The 16,720-nt window shown below is 48.8% G+C and overlaps 1 protein-coding gene across 25 annotated transcripts in view; it reads left to right on the forward strand.

The window, feature by feature from the left end:
- The window catches only part of Megf11 (multiple EGF-like-domains 11), a 325,661-nt gene that overhangs the window by 21,471 nt on the left and 287,470 nt on the right, over positions 1 to 16,720 (forward strand). The gene's annotated exons all lie outside the window — the stretch shown is intronic.

A 16,720-nucleotide genomic window follows, 5' to 3' on the forward strand; every position in this document is an offset into this window, starting at 1 on the left:
TGTTGTATGTGTGGGGTTTGTGTTTGTGTGTGTATGTGTGTGGCATGTATGTGGGATGTGTGTTGTATTTGTGTGGTGTATGTGGTATGTGTGTGTTCTGCTGGAGAGAATGTAGAACCATTTGTATAACTAGGCAAGTGATCTACCTCGGCTACACCCATAGTTTCTTTCATCTTTATATTGACACACGGTCTTGCTAAGTGATCAAGGCTGACCTTGTACTTTGATTCTTCTGCCTTGACTCCCTGAGGAGTTGGAATTGCAGATCTGTGCTAGCATGGCGCCTGGCCATGCTCCATGTTTTCTGTTGACTAGTAAACTTATTCCCACCACTGAAAACATGGCTTCCCTGCCCTCCACAGGCCCTGAGCCTCCTGGGAGACTTCCTCAGAGCAGGAGTTATCAGCAGTCTGCACTCATGGGAAGCCTGCCCAGAGGGAAAGAGGCTGGAGACTGGGCAAGCTGTGATCCTGTCCACTTACTTCCTGCTGTCCATGTTTGTGTGCCTCTGCTTGTGTGACCCGGGTTAGTGTGTGCTCATGATTGTATGTCTGCATATGAGTGTGTATGTGAGTGTGCATGGGAGTGTGTGCGTGTGTGCATGTGTGTGTGTGTATGTGTGTGTGTGTGTGTGTGTGTGAGAGAGAGAGAGAGAGAGAGAGAGAGAGAGAGAGAGAGAGAGAGAGAACACATGCATGGATGTGCCTGCTGGACCAGATGACATAAGCCTGCTGGGTCCCCGCGTCCTCAGAGTGTCATTAGGAAGCATTTGAAGGATCCCAACCTTATCAAGGAACCTAATGAGTACAGAGTGACGCGCTCCTCACTGCAGCTCATAAAGGCACTCGCTCCTTGGCCATCGGCGTCCTGGGGAGAGCTTGTTTTCCCATCAGCAGTAGTGGATGGGGCAGTCCAGTCAAGAAGCCTCTCTCTCAGGCAGAGTGGACTGTTCTTACAGAGGATGGGCCTTGGCTTTGCTGCAATCACTCAGGAGGCTCTCGGAAGGCTCTGGGCTCTGCCCATGTGTGAATCCAGACCAGGGCAACTCACTTGGCTTCCGGAACAGATGGCAGGGCTGAGCCCTTCTGGTTGGTGGTTGTTTGCAGCCTAGGACCTTGGCCCTCTTCTCTTGAGGTCCTTGAGTTGGCCCGCTTCTTCCTGCAGGCACACCCCCTGGCACTCCGAGCACAGGTTCTCAGGCTCGCACAACAAACCGTTACAGAGAGACATGGCCCCAGACCTGCTTGCACCGTGTCACAGCCGGCCAGCAGCAGTGAGGGCTGCTTTCTCCACATCCTTCTCAACACAATCTGACTTTAGTTGTGGCTGCCCTAGTGTGGTAGAAGCAACCTCTCGGCGTTGTTTTATGTTTCCCTTGTGGCTGCCGATGAGCATCTTCTCATGAGCTTGTTGGTTGTTTCTGTGTCTTCTTGGGGATGTTTCTATTCAGATCTTTCCCTCCACCTTTCCCCCCTTATCTCTGCCCCTCCTACTCGCCCCCTTCCATTTCTCTTCTATTCCTTCCTCCCCTCTTTTTTGGGGGGTGGCAGCAGGGAGGCAATATTGAAGATTGAACCCGGAGTCCTAATACTATTCAAGTGCTCTACCACTGATCCATGTCCCTCTATTCAGATCTTTTGTCTATTTTTCAAAATTAGGTCCCAGAAAGTTTGTTGAATGAATGTATGAGTGGCCGAATGAATGGGCCAATCATATGCCCCATATTGGAGCTGCCACACTGAGTGAGACTCAGTCCCTGTCCTCAGGGAGCTCACGGTTCAGTACAGGAGACAGGCACAGTCCCGAGAGCCAACAGCTATGGTGGCGGGGACTTGGACAGCATACGTGAAAGAAGCTGTGTCAGGTGTTTTGTTGCCTGACAAAACCTAAGGGAAGTGATGACACAGAGGGCTTCCTGGAGGAGGAGGCATTTGAGTTGGCCTTCAGGGGGGATGAGGAGATTACAAAGGAGAGGCTGTTGGATGGAACAGGTTCTGGAAGGAGGAGGCACAGACCTCATTGGGGAGCAGCTTGGAATTGGCAAGTGGGGAAGGAGGGAGAGAGAGAGAGAGAGAGAGAGAGAGAGAGAGAGAGAGAGAGAGAGAGATGGGCATGGGCAAGGCCAGCCACAGGGCTCCGGGCTGAGTTGCTGGGTCTCAGGAGAAAGAACCAAGGGAGATGCTCTGGGCCAAGGGACTGCAAAGCCCAAGGTGGCTTTAAATTTCCCGTCAAGCCTCTGCTTGTCCTGGAGGGCTCCTAACAGAGTTGCTGAGGCTGCGTGGGGTTCCGGGAGGCTCCTTTTATGTTTTAGTAATTATCCTGTCACCCAGCAAAAAATAATTTTATCCTGGGAAGAAGGAAGGTTTGGTGTGTTGGAAACTGCTGTGGCGGAAGTGCGGGCGGCCTAATTGGGATCCATAAATCTGCTTTTTAACAAGCACAATTAGGAATACTTATTGCAGGCCAGCTTGAGGCACTCAGGCGAGGGCCGTTAGCAGGCAGCCCGTGTGGCTTTATTTAATGGGTCTGAAGACTTGATCTGATGCTGGTATCTCTATTAGCCACGAGGGGAGCAGGGCTCCACTTGAAAGTGAAGTCAGGCCCTGAAGTTTCATTTGGAGGAGGATGTTAGGCAGGTGTGTTGCTTACTAGGTTGATCCCTGAGGCGACGCAGCAGATGGGCAACGTGGAGGAGAGCGTGGCCTACTGTGGGGAAGACAGATCCTCAGGTATCCCAGCACCCAGGTACCCAGCTCTTGGGGAGGTGAGGAAGGAGCGACTGGCTCGGAAGACAAGGCTGAGGTTGGGTTTTCTGTGGGTTGTCACCTGAGGTCCTGGAGGGATCAGTGGCTTCAAGGGACAGAGCTGCAGTCTATGGAAGGAAAGAGCCTCGTAGGCCAGAATAATTTCCAAAGCTTTCAGAAGTTAAGCGGATGTGTGCTGGGCTAGAAGAGGGGGCAGAGTTAGGAGCATGGAGAGGCAGAAGGAATCAGGCCACTGTTGGCTCCGGACTCGGACAGCACACTTCCGGGAAGAATTGCTGGGAGAAGGCCCTCAAGGAGTGCTGCTTATTTGGAGCCTGGGCCAAGGGCTGGATGCTGGCAGGAAGCCTGGGACAGGGCTCGGCTGTGGTACAGTCACCTGAAGATTCAGACTGGGCCTTGCCCCTGTCTTGGTGTCTGTCTTCTTGTGCATCCAGCCTTGATATCATGGGGTGTAGACAGGAGTCCAGTTTCCCACAAGAGGAGCTGGAGGAGGGTTGAAGGCTGGGGAGCCACAGTGACTCTGTGCCTCATGTGGGCTCCAGGGAATCACAAGAGTGACAGAGCAGAGAACGGTGGACCCTTAGGGGATGGGGGAAAAGGTGAGTTTGCAGCACCTACATAGGTAGGACTCAAGCCCTCTCAGGCTACAAAGCATTACAACGAGTGTAACTTCAAATCACACAGATTAATTTCCTCACAGTTCAGGGGGCCAAGGCATCAGCAGGCCTGGCTGGGCTCCCCAAGCAGGTCCCTAGAAAGGATCCTTCCTCGGCTCTCCCTAACTTCTGGTTTCTGCCAATAACTCTTCCCAGGATGGCCTTAGCACATCTGCAAAGACCCCAAGAAGGCCACACCCTGAGGGTTCTGGAGAACTTGGATTTTGGGGTGACACTACTCAACCCAGCAGACACAGTATGGCTGCACCACAGTGTTCCTCAGTCTCCCGTGAAAGGAAGTCAAGGCTGGTTCCAAGTTTTCGCTATGACGAGAAAGGATGCTGTAAACATTCTTTCTGAGGTTGCACCGGACAAAAGTTATCTTTAGGATAAATGCCCCAGAGTGTAATTTCTGAGTCATAGCTCAAGCATGTTTAGGCTTTAAAGAAACCACTGAGCTGTTTTTCACAGTGGCTGAAATGATGTTAAACACGCACCAGCAGTGTACGAGCCATCCAGGTTCTCCACGTCCTTGCCAGCACTCTGTGATGTCGCTGTCTTTATTTTATCCGTCTGCTGTGAGAGTCTGTGCATGTCCCTGGGTTCCAGTGCTACCCTGTTCCCCAGGCTGGTGATGTTGACTGTTTTTACACATGCTATGCTCTATTTGCGAGTTCTCCGGCAAAGTTACTCCAAGGGTTTTCTCCACTTAAAAATTTGAAATCACACTTACCGATTCATAATTATTAATATTAATGCTACTACTACTGTTATTATTTTATGTGTGTGGGAGTCATCAGAAGACAACATGTGATAAATCTGTTCTCTTCTATGTGTGGGTCTTAGGGATCAAACTTGGGTCATCAGTCTTGGTGGTAAGAGTATTATGGGCTGGGCCATCTTGCTGGCCCCTTTCTCCACTTTTAATTTTAATCTTTTTGCTTGTTTTGTTTTGTTTGTATGTTTGTTTTGAGACAGTGTCTCACTATGCAACCCTGGCTGGCCTGGAGCTGGTCTACTTGCTTCTGCCTGAGATATGGGGCTAAAGGTGGATGGCGGTAGGACTCATTTCTTTTTCCATTTTTCCTTCCTTCCTTCCTTCCTTCCTTCCTTCCTTCCTTCCTTCCTTCCTTCCTTCCTTCCTTCCTTCCTTCCTTCCTCTGTGTAGCCCTGGGTGTCCTGGAACTCACTTTGTAGACCAAGCTAGTCTCAGACTCACAGAGATCTGCCTACTTCTTCCTCCCAAGTGCTGGGATCAAAGGTGTGTGCCACCACTGCTGGGCTGCCTTCTCTTCCTCTCAATGGTACCTGTCTTACCACTGAATTCAGGAGCCCCTTACACAGAGCCCTTAGTTGGATGTGTGGTTTGCAGACATCTTCTCCCAACTGAGACACATCTTTTCATTCTCTTAGAAGTGTCTACCACAGGGAGCTTCCCTTCCATGAAGTCTGACTTATCCACTCTCTCCTTAAAGCTTGGGTTTTTGGCATCAAGTATCTCTTTAGGTTTTTCTCAACTAGCCGAGCCATGTCCCCTTTGTTTCTTTCTCCTTAGATGTTCCTTTCCAGACCTTCCTAGGCAGTGTGGACAGTTTTTCTACTAAGGAAAACTGACCCCAGGGAAGCAGAGGCATGGGCTTGAGGTCACACTTCAGGTTATCTGCTGAATGGGACTAACATCTGGGTGGTCTGGGAGCACCCCACATTAAAGATGCAGAAATCGAGGACTAAAAGGCCGAAGGTGTCAAGGCCAAGTTGCTCACTTGGGTGTCAGAACCCCTGGCATCTGGCCCCATGGCAGGGGGAGAAAGGCTGTCAATTCAGGGTATAAGGCTATCTCCCTCAGTGGGGAAGGGGCTCAGAGCAGGCCTGGGTGGGCGGGTATGCCTTCTTTGACATTTGAAGTCTGATGACCTGCTGTGACTGTCACCAGGGCGGAGCACAGCAGGCTTCTAGCTCAACTGAATGGAGCATTGGAGCACAGGGTCAGCTTCCATTTCTCTCTTGTAAAGGATTTTTCCTCCAGGGATTAATCACATCACTGTAAACACTGGCTAATCCCTTCCTGTTACATTCTTTTACATTTATTTGTTTGTTTGCTTGCTTGCTTATTTGTATATATGTGGACATACATGCATGTCTATGTGTGTGTGTGTGTGTGTGTGTGTGTGTGTGTGTGTGTGTGTGTGTGTGTGCAGGAGTCACAGACAGGTGTAGAGGTCAGAGACTATCTTATAGGAGTCAGTTCTCTTTTCTTTTTTTTTTTTTTGGTTCTTTTTTTCCGGAGCTGGGGACCGAACCCAGGGCCTTGCGCTTCCTAGGTAAGCGCTCTACCACTGAGCTAAATCCCCAGCCCCCAGTTCTCTTTTCTATCATGTAGATCCCAGGGATAAAACTCAGGTCACCAGGCTTTCACCCACTCAACCCTCTGGCTGACTCCCCCTACTTCCTTTTCAGTGTCTGGAGCCTTGTGGCTGCCCATTGAACCTAGCTGAGAAATCACAAAGATATTTCTTGCCATCCTTCCCTGAGAGAGGCACCTATAGTCTGTCTAGACTCTGAGGCTCACCATTGCAAAAGATGTTGGTACCACATGCTGAGAGCTGCTGGGAGGTCACTGACAGGTGGACTTTAGCACAAAGACACTGGACTTCCCACAAAGCAAAACCGAAAGCTGGGTGAGTGGACAGCAAGGTGCAACCTTCTCAGTGATGCTTCTGGGGCTCATGACCCGGGAGGCAGTTTCTGGAAGGCTCTTTGGGGAAAGTGTGGTGTAGAAGACCTGATGCTTTGGCGTGTAAGGCAAGCTGCTCCCCCTTTCCCAGACTCCCTGGGTCTGACACAAAGGTTGTATAGGGCATGGTGTCCTAGGCTGCATGAACTCTGACATCAGTCAGAACAAGTCTTGTCTCTCTTGTGGTCTGCTAGCTTACTCTACCGGAAACTCCTAGGTTTGGGGTGGAGCATATAGGCCATCAGTCCCTGGCCTCAGCTACTTGACTGGCCCTGAGACACAGATGATGACCAGTCCCTCCAAAGGCTTGGAGATGGCTCAGTGAGGAAAGTGCTGGTCACTTAAACTGAGGACCTGAGTTAGGGTCTTAAGTACCTCATAAAAAGAAAGCCTGGTGAAGCAGTGTGTACCCATGATCCCAGTGCTGGGAGACACGGTGGGGGGATCAAAATTAGGGTGAAGATTGACAGAGAAGACACCTAACAGGCACTCACACTCATGAAAAGTCGCCTCCCAGGGGCACCCCCTCTCTCCCTGCTCCGTCTATGCTATGAGAGGGAAATGGAAGGAGGTAGCTGTCTCTCCACACAGGCTGGGCTCCTCTGGGTCAAATCGTGCCCCTTCTCAGGGGCCAGGCTCCAGCCAGAGAGTCTGTCTGCTTTCCCCATGTATTCCTTTACTTAGCCAAGGGTTCCTGAGGAGACTGAGAAGGAAACCCTGTTGGGGAAACTTCTGGAGGAATGTGAGTCACAGGGTGCCTGCAGTGAGGCATCTGCAGAAAGCAGAGGGGAAAGAATTCAGACCTAGCCAGAGGCCCCGTAGCAGAACTCATGGGTGCTGTGGAGAACAGGCATAGGAGTCGGGGTTCTAAACAATCTGGATGAGGGGCAGGCTTTTTATTTTTATTATTTTAAGATTTATTTATTTTATTTATATGAGTACTCTGTCACTGTCTTGAGACACTCCATAACAGAAAATCAAATCCCATTACAGATGGTTGTGAGCCACCATGTGGTTTCTGGGAATTGAACTCAGAACCTGGCGTTCTTAAGTTTTGAGAAGGACCCTTTCTTTCTTCTCTGGTCAGGTCCTGGATGTAATGGTCCTAGGTTTGGGTCATGACCTTGAGTTAAATGCTCTCTCTGGCTGAAGACAATTGCAGAGAATGACTTAGGAATGAGTTCCTCTGTCTGAAGGGACGTCGAGGAGGTCCACTTTAGCCTTCAACACTTTTTTGGCTTTCTTCCTTAGATAGTGTAGACTGAGATACATCAGTTTCTGGGCTAGAAAACATAGTCTAGTTAGTTAGTTATAGTTCAGTTAGTTAGTAGAAAGCATGCAGTTCTGGGTTCCAGCCTCAGGACCCTATAAAACAAGTGTGATCTGTAGTCATAGCACTGGAAGGTGAGGCAGGGATATCATGAATTCAATGTCATCCTTGGGCTACCCAGTGAGTTTGGGGCCAACCTGGTTTACTTAAGACCCTATCTCAAACTAACCAAGCAGCTAGCCAGCCAACCAACCTGGCCTAGGCCTTTATACTGCTGATTGCCAGCTGCCTCTGGTTGGCCCAGGTCTGAGCATAACTGGGCCTTTCCTTTGGTTTCCTCATGACCTGAGATGTGTCAAGAACAAGCACGAGGTGGGGTGCTCACCGGGCCCTGTCTTGTTATCTGCAAACAGCCACTGAACCAGCTGTGCGTAGGCCCTGCGCCTGGAGCTGTGGGGGGAGGGAGGTTGGGGTGGGGTGGGGACAGCAGGGCCCAGAGAGGGTCTGGCTTTCCTCCAGTTCTGTCTTCTGTCTTCTTCCTGGAGTGATAGTGAATCCTTTAGAGTAGCACTGTTCTCCTGGGATATGGGTTCTCTATTCTGGGGATTCCAGCACTGGCCACAATCCCTCTCCACTACTTCTGCATTACATTGGGGGCTTTCCATTTATCCGTTTAGTGTGTGTGTGTGTGTGTGTGTGTGTGTGTGTGTGTGTGTGTGTGTAGAGGGAGGTGAGTGGCATTTATGCCCTGGTGCTCATGTGAGGGTCAGAGGACAACTTGAGGGAATCTGCTCTTTCCTTACGTCGGATGTGTTCTCAGGACCAAACTTAGTTTGTTAGGCTTGGTGGCAAGTGTCTTTACTCACGGAGCCTTGAACATCCATCCCTCCTGCCTGTATCTCCTGACTGCTGGGCTCACAGGTGTTCAAGACTTCACTCAGTTTATATAGTGCAGGAGCTCAAGCCCGGGGCATTGTGCAGGCCAGGCGAGTCCTTTTCCATTTCAGCTTCCTCCTCAGTCCTTCATTGTTCTTCAAGGCGATCTAGAGTTCTTGCCATGATCCCTCTGGGCCATGGCTGCCATTGAGTTTCCATCCTTGATGTTAGCATCGGGAGTTCCAATTACAGATGGTCGCTTTGGAAAGGCTTGGTGACAGAAGCCATCCATCTCTGCATTTCAATTTTATTTTATTTTATTTTTTCAGCCTGAGTGCCTGTTCAGCTGTGAGCTCATCTGTCTAATCAGCTTGCCGGCAGTTGAAGGAGAGTGGGTGTCCCCTTGATCTGTGCACTGCTTCTTTGATTCAGCTCAGGCAGGGGATGGAGAGCCTGGGTTGAGAGTGGTTTTCTGTGTTGCTTTCTGGAGTTCAAAGATGCATCTCTCCAGCTGGACCAGTAAATTGCATGAGCGAGTTGCCAGGAATTTCCAGCACAGAACCCAGCTGTTCCCAGGTCCTTTTGGGGTGCCAGCCAGCCCTCCCTCAGCCTGCGAGGAGGGGTGTGTGTGACTCTGGCTTGCTCTCTGGCCCTGAACATCTTTCTCCATGCTGGCTGGACCATTTCCACTCAGAACTGCTGTCCTGTACTGGCCGTGATCCACTTCACCTTGAACCTGTGCTTATGTCTCCTTCGTGGAGGACTTGGGTGGGGGTGCACTCCAGTGCTGAGAAAAACCTCCATCCCCAGCATGTCTTAATGTTTTATTTCCTTGTGTGATGAATGCAGTTTCCACATCTAGACTATCAGTCATTTCCTGATGTGATCTACACAGCTCTGTCTGAATTGAATCAGTACCTGTATTGTGGTGGTAGTTTATTTGGTAAGAAATTGAAATATGATGTGCATATTAAAGTACAGATGTGTTCAGGGTAATGTGAAGGGTCTCTGGGCTGAGGTACTCCCTTGGGGGCATCCTTAATTCTGCTACACCACATGCTCAGCTTCTCGCCCCCCCTCCCGTTTAGCTCAGGGAAGGGACCAAAGTCATGGATGGTGGGAGGAAGGATCCTGGAAGGTAGGAAATGGGAGGGAAAAATAATGGGAAAAAAAGATGCTTTGGGGAAGGATGCTAGAAGGGGGAAGTTTCGTGGTGGGGGAAGGACACTGGGAGAAAGATACTGAGAGGAAGGATACTGTGATAGTGTCAAGAGACAGGCAGATAAAATGTCAGAATGTGCTGGGACTCGAAGACAAGTTAAGCTTTTGGGTCTCAATGCCAAAGGTGAGCACTCTCTCTCTCTCTCTCTCTCTCTCTCTCTCTCTCTCTCTCTCTCTCTCTCTCTCTCTCTGTGTGTGTGTGTGTGTGTGTGTGTGTGTGTGTGTAAACCAGAGGTCAACCTCAGATGTTGTTTCTCAGGAACATTTGAAGACAGATGTCTCATTAGGATCAGGGGCTTGCCAACTGTACTGGCTGGTTTTGTGTGTCAACTTCACACAAGCTGGAGTTATCACAGAGAAAGGAGTCTCCCTTGAGGAAATGCCTCTATGAGATCCAGTTGTAAGGCATTATCTCAATTAGTGACCAAGGAGAGAGGGCCCCTGTGGGTGGTACCATCCCTGGGCTGGCAGTCGTAGGTTCCATAAAAAACAAGTTGAGTAAGTCAGGGGGAAGCAGGTCAGTAAGCAGCATCCTCCCTGATTTCTGCATCCACTCCTGCCTCCAAGTTCCTGCCCTGTGTGTGTTCCTGTCCTGACTTCCTTTGGTGATGAACAGCAATGTGTATAAGCTGAATAAACCCTTTCATCCTCAACTTGCTTTTTGGTCATGATGTTTTGTGTAGGAATAGAAGAAACCCTGACTAGGACACCATCTCAGCTAAGCTGACTGACCAGCAAGCCCCAGGTATCCTCCTGTCTCTGCCTCCTCAGTGCATCACAAACATCACTGGAATTACAAGCATGTGTCACTCTACTGACCATTTATGTGGGTGCTGGGGGATCAAATTCAGGTCTTGGTAGTGTGTGGCAAGCATGTTTCTGACTGAGTCAACCTCCAGTCCCTGGATGGCACGCATCTGCCTCTGCCCACTCCCATGTCTTCCACAGATGGGTACATGCTGGCTGAGGAACAATCTTCATGTTTCCCTTATCTCGACCCCTTCCCTTGACATAGTCCCATCTTCTTTCATACACATGCTTTTCTCTGCCTCAGCTCTGAGCTGAGCTCTAAGTCTGGCTTTATTGATAGTGAAGAGGAAGGGAGCCTCTTGTAGGTGTCCATTATGGTGAGGAGAGCCTGTCACCTTTGGATATCGGATCTTGAGGTGTGAAGGTAGTGCCTTCTAAAGGTTTGCATCCTGGCAGGTCGGTTGGCAGCTGTTGGCCTTTGGGAAGTGATTGGACCCTGAAAGCTCCGACCTAATCAATGGATTAATTCTACGATGCGTTCATGATAGAATGGAATAGAGGTGGTAAAAAGCAGAAGAGGTTGTGAGGATAAGTAGGTCACTGGAAACTCGTTCTTGGGAACTCTTGTCTTGCCCTGGTTGCCTCCCACATCTACCATGAGCCTCTATGCTGTGCTTTCTGGTACCATGATGTTCTGCCACCCAGCCCAGAATCAACAGAACCAAGGGTGATGGCCTGAAATTTGTGGAACCATGAACTGAAAGAAATCCTTTTCTTTAAGTTTTTTACAGATATTTTGTACAAGTAACTTCTCCATCAGCTTGGGATGAAGCTTCAGATGGGACACAGAGCACAGTGCAGCCTTAGGAGGGAGAGCGGGAGTCCAGAGGGTCCCAGTTGGCTTGTGTCTTGTATGAGATCTTAGTGACCAGGCCCTGCTTCTCCCTTCCTGGGCCCCATTTCCTCCATGTGTGTCCTTTCCAGACTTGGCCACTTGGGACAACAAGTCCTCTGCCCTCCGCGCTCCCCCTGACTCATGACTTCCGATACATATTACTGATGTACAGAGAGGTGTCATGCTGGGGTTGGAGGATAGAGGCCCTGAGTGAGGACAGAGATGAAGCTTTCCCTGGAGTGTCCCCTGTCCCCTGGGCATACATTCCTAAGGTCTCAGGATGGGAGGATGCTCAGGGACATTTCCTTCATCTTGGATAGTGAAGGAGGAGTTTAGCTGTGTCCCCTAAAGCTTCATGGTAGCTTAGAGGGTACTCCTGGGGGATGATGGAGCCCATGAGAGGTAATGTGGGAGATCCTTAGGACTTTTGGGGTGTACCCGTGAGGGTAATTGTGGGACTCTTGCTTGTCTTCTATCTATGAGAAATGCAATTTTTGCATGAAAATAGCCATTTTGGGGGCTAAAGAAATGCTTAATAGTTGATCACTTGCTGCTCTGACAGAGGACCCAGGTTTGATTCCCAGAATCCACGCAGAGGCTCATAATGCTCATAATGTAACTGCAGTTCTCAGGGACCGGATGCCCTCCTCTGGCCTCCATGGGCACCAGAAAAATGGCTCACATACGTACATCCAGGCAAACACTTGCACACAAAAATAAAAAGAAGTGGATATAAAGGAAGTGGTTTCTGATATGATGTGTTTGGCTCTGCTTGACAAGAATCAGCTCACCTTACAGGGACAGTTTCTTTTGTCAGAGAGGGCTTTGTTCTGGCACAGGCTCCCTCACCCATGGCCAAAAGCAGTGAAGTTATAAATCTTGGGTTGGGATCTCCAGAACTGAACTAAGCAACCTTTTTTTCTCTTTATAAATAAATTGCATCAGGAATTTTGTTGCAGCACTAAGACGCTGACTAAGGCAGAAAGACAGACAGACAGACAGACACTGGCAGTGCTCTCCTGGATGGAAGAGCTGCCTGCTCAGTTCTTGGCATCTGGGAAGCACAGCTCGTCAGCCTGATTTCTCTGTACCGAAGCTGTCCGGTATTATAGCTACTAGCCACATGTGGGTATATATGTTAGAGTTAATTAAAAAGAACTAAAATGGAAAAAATTCAGGTCTGTGGTGCGAAAGGATTATTATGCAAAACTAATCAGCAGCAAAGGAACAGCTCGGTTGCTGCTAGGTAAAGCAGATGTCAGAGCAAAGGAGAGTTGCCAGAGACAGAGATGGAACAGTCTATAATGATACAGGTCACCCACCAAGAAAACAAGCAGCCTTAAATATCCATGCACCAACACCGGAGCTGTGAAATACTTTGTATCAGTTAGTTTTCTTGTTGCCGTGACAAAATGATTGGAGCAAAGAAAACTTAAGAGGAGTTTATTTTGCCTCACAGTTTCAGGGCACAGTTATGATGGGGAAGGCATGGTGGCAGGGACAGGAGGCAGCTGGTGCTCAGCTCAATTTCTCATCGTGTGTATGTATGTATGTATGTATGTATGTATGTATGTATGTACGTATGTATGTATGTATGCATGGTGTGTGTGGGTGTTTTGCACGAATCTGTATGCATCATGTGTATGCAGTGCCTGTGGAGGCCAGAAGAGGTGTTAGACCCTCTGGGACTGGCATTACAGAGGATTGTGAGCTACTATGTGGGTACTGGGAATCTAAACTGGGTTAGATTCTGGAAGAGTAGCCAGTTCTCTTAATTGCTGAGCCAGCTTTCCAGCCCTGGGATTTCTCCCTTTAATCCATGCCAGGACCCCAAGCCTATGAAATGGTGCTGACCACGTTTAGGGTTAGTCTTGCCACCTCAATTAACCTAATCTAGATAATCCCTCCGGACACGCCCAAAGCTTTGTCTCTGTGGCAATTCTAGATTTCTCAAGTTGATGTCAATAGAAACTATAATATGCATAATGCAAGAATTTAGTTACTTGGTCACACTGTCAGTTTTTTGAGTAGCCAAAGCCACACATGGTTCATGGCTACTGTAAGGGACAGCAATACACAGAGCATTTCCACATTGCAGGAGGTCCTGGGGAGCAGCCTGGTTCATCAGTGCCGGAGCTTGGTCAGTTTGTCTCCTCTGTGTCCCCATCATCTTGACACATAGTAGGTGGTCAGTGTTCAAAGATTTGAGAATTAAATCAATAGTATATCCTCTCTTTCTACGTGACCTTGGAGATGTTGCTTCCTCTCTCTCTGGGATTCTTTATCCATAAATCCAAGGGTTGGCCTCCTCTCTGGGATACCTTTCAGCTTTAATGAGCCACAGTCGTAAGTATCTATCTGGCTGCTTCCATTTATTTAATTTTAAAATGACATTAAATCTATTCGTATGTGTGTGCACATGCACGTGTCATGGTGTGGCAGTCAGAGGACAACCATGGAAGTTGGTTCTCTCCTTCCATGTGGGCCCCAGGGATGCAGTTCAGGTTGTCAGCTTGAGGACAGGAGCCATCTCACTGGCCTGAGTTTTAAAGCTGCATCTGGTGTGGTAGCAGCTCGTAAGTCTGTCCATGTGGGTTTGCAGGCTCGCCTGTGACAGCCCTTCTTCATGTTTGCGATTTCTCCATGGTACCAAGCTTCTCTAGCAGATCTGCAAGAGCAGGAAAGTGGGCCACAGCAAGGGGCTCACTGGACTCCTGGAGCACGTGCGTCCTACCACAGCTGCCCAGAGCCTAGAGCTCCTCTTCTCTTTGGGTCCCTCTGAGCACCCAGACGTAACTCTGCTGTGACTAGAGGGAAGTCCCTGGCAGTGGGGACTCTGCTGGCTACTCCCTTGGTACATCTAGGGACAGAGCCTGCCTCTTCGGATCCTGGGCTTGCAGCAAACGCCAGGCAGGAGCTGGTGGTGGGGGATGGGAGTAAGTAAGTTTGTCCCTGTATGGCTGGGGGCTCTCTTCCAAGAGGAGGACAGGAGGTGGACTTGTCTTCTATTGCAGGGCTGCTGGCAGAAGGAAGGGCTCCTAGCCTGGCCCAGGGTTCTGCAGGCTGAGGGCTTAGCAGTGCTTGAAGGGGGACACTTCCTTCTTCATGTCCTCCCTTTCCTCACAGCTTAGAGAGCACTGACTTCCCCTCGGCACACAGTCTTTTAGTGGAGGACACCCCACACCTGTGCTGGTGGGCTAGTACCATGCAGTGCACAGTGGTGAACTGTATGCAGACACCGAGTCTTGCTTTGGGTGGTGGATCCATGGTGGCTGTGGCTGTGTGATGAGGTATCCTTGGTACTTTGATTGCCTCTTGCTGCCTCACTCCCATCGTTTCTTTACCCTTCTCCAACTCAGAGAAGCTTAATTTTGTGTGGGCCCTTTGAGTTCTGCCTCTGGTTAGGTTCTCTCCCTCCTCCCTTCCTGAAAGGGTCTACCTCCTAAAGATTTCATAGCTTTGCAAAGCAGCACCACCAACTGGGGTGTGTGTGTGCAAACACCTGAGCCTGTGGGGTACACCTCACATTAAAGCTGTGATGTCAGTTGAAGACGTAGCTCAGTTGGTAGAAAACTTCCCTCACATGAGTGAAGTCCTGAGTTTGATGCCCAGCACTGTGGAAGCCAAGACTGATGATGGCACACATCTGCCATTTTAGTACTTGGGAGGTAGAAGCAGGAGGCACAAAACAAAAGCTTAGAGCCATCTTAAGCTACATATCAAGTTCGAGGCTAGCCTTGGCTACTTGAGACCCTGTCTTAAAATAAGTGAACAAGCAAGCTCACTCTAAACCGTAAGTGTCTCCCACAGGTACATAGTCAAAATATTTGAGATGACATCATAGCACTGACCAATCAGCACTGACCAATCGGCATGACCAGGACAGGTTTGTGGCAGGGTCCAGATCAGACAAGGGCACCTCACACTGTCTCATACCTCAGCTTTGCTGAGTCACATCAAATACAGTGTGCGCCTTGTGCAGCTCAGGTGTGAGAGGTGGGGAAGGGCTCACTCAAGGAGGTATGTGGGAATCACAAGAACTTACCCATGAGCCCTACAGCCAGCCAGGGTTCCGCAATCACAGGGCTAGGATGTGCAGGGAAAGCCTGAGGTTCCTTGGCTCTCAGAGGACAGCAGCGGGGTGACTTCTCTTCTGTGATAGGACATCTTTATTGTCAATTTGAGGGAATCTAGATTCACCTAGGAGACCCGCATCTGGTGTGTGTCTATGTGGGTTTTTCCAGAGAGGTTTAACTGAGGAAAGAAGATACACCCTGAATATGGGATTGAACTGAAAAAAAAAAGTGAGCCTAGTACTAGCATTCATCTTTCTCTGTCCCTGACTACAGACAGATGTGACCGGCCACCTGACAGTCCTGCCACCATAATGGACTGTATCTCCTCTAGTCCCTGAGCCAAGTAAACCCTTTCTTCTTTAGCTTGCTCTTGTCAGGCATTTTGTCTCAGTAAAGAGAAAAAGTGGGTAATGTATCTTCTGTAGTCAACTTTCCTATCCCGACCAGGGCTCTTAGCCTGGTCTTCCAGGATCCCTGCTTCTTAAACTCTGATGCCATTAGGGTCGCATAACCGAATATGAGGCAGTTGTAGAAAATCTGACAACAGTAAAATGTTGTGAATGTTCAGAGATCAAAATGTAAGCTCAAAACCATATCCGTTATGAATCCAAGGTTCTGCTGACCTGCATTGCACCGGTGAATCTGTAGTGCGGGCACTTTGCATGTGCACACTATCATGCCACACGGCACGGTGAGTGCTGCCTGAACCCCCCACCTCAGGTTCAAGCCATTGTATGTTATAGATTGCAGCATCATAACTATATATGCCGATTTTTCTGCTCTTAAAGAAACATAATGGCTTAGTTATGGAAAACAATGGCTTTTATTACTTCTCTCCTATTATTCCTCAGCTTGTAAGTAACAAATTAGTCCATCTTTGGGCTGCATTGTGTTGGAATGTTTGATTTGAAAAACTGCTGTTTGAATTGCTGACTTGACTTTCATTAAAAAAAAATCATTAAGTGAATCTTGGCTTGGAATTAGGACAGAATTTCCAGCAGTTTCTGAAACGGCTCTAAGCGCACTTCTGCCATTTTATCCTATGTATTTACGTGAAGCGGCATCCTCAGCATTGACACTTATAAAATCAAAATATTGATCAGCTCCGAAAAACATTGGAGATGCTGTGTCGGGAGCATCAAATACCCAGCAAGACTTCATTCTTTATGTAAAAACAAACAGGCATATCCGTCTCACTGGCGTGCAGATTGGCTTTTGCATTTAATAAACTTAATAAAAGTATGTATACCAAAGAACCGTTTGAAGATAGAGTTATGGTTTGTTATCAATGAATGTTTGATTTTTATGCCTACTCTGGGTACTTGAGATCATGTGAAATTTTCTTGGGGGAAAAGGGTCTTGAGGGGAAAGTTTAAGAAGCCCTGCTCTAGAGAGTAGAGTCTGAGGGACTGGAAATGTAGCTCTGTTAATAAAGTGCTTGCCTAGCATGCATCAGGTCTTGGGTTTGATCCTCAGT

Source organism: Rattus norvegicus, chromosome 8 (assembly GCF_036323735.1).
Source record: "Rattus norvegicus strain BN/NHsdMcwi chromosome 8, GRCr8, whole genome shotgun sequence".
NCBI classification, from domain to species: domain Eukaryota; kingdom Metazoa; phylum Chordata; class Mammalia; order Rodentia; family Muridae; genus Rattus; species Rattus norvegicus.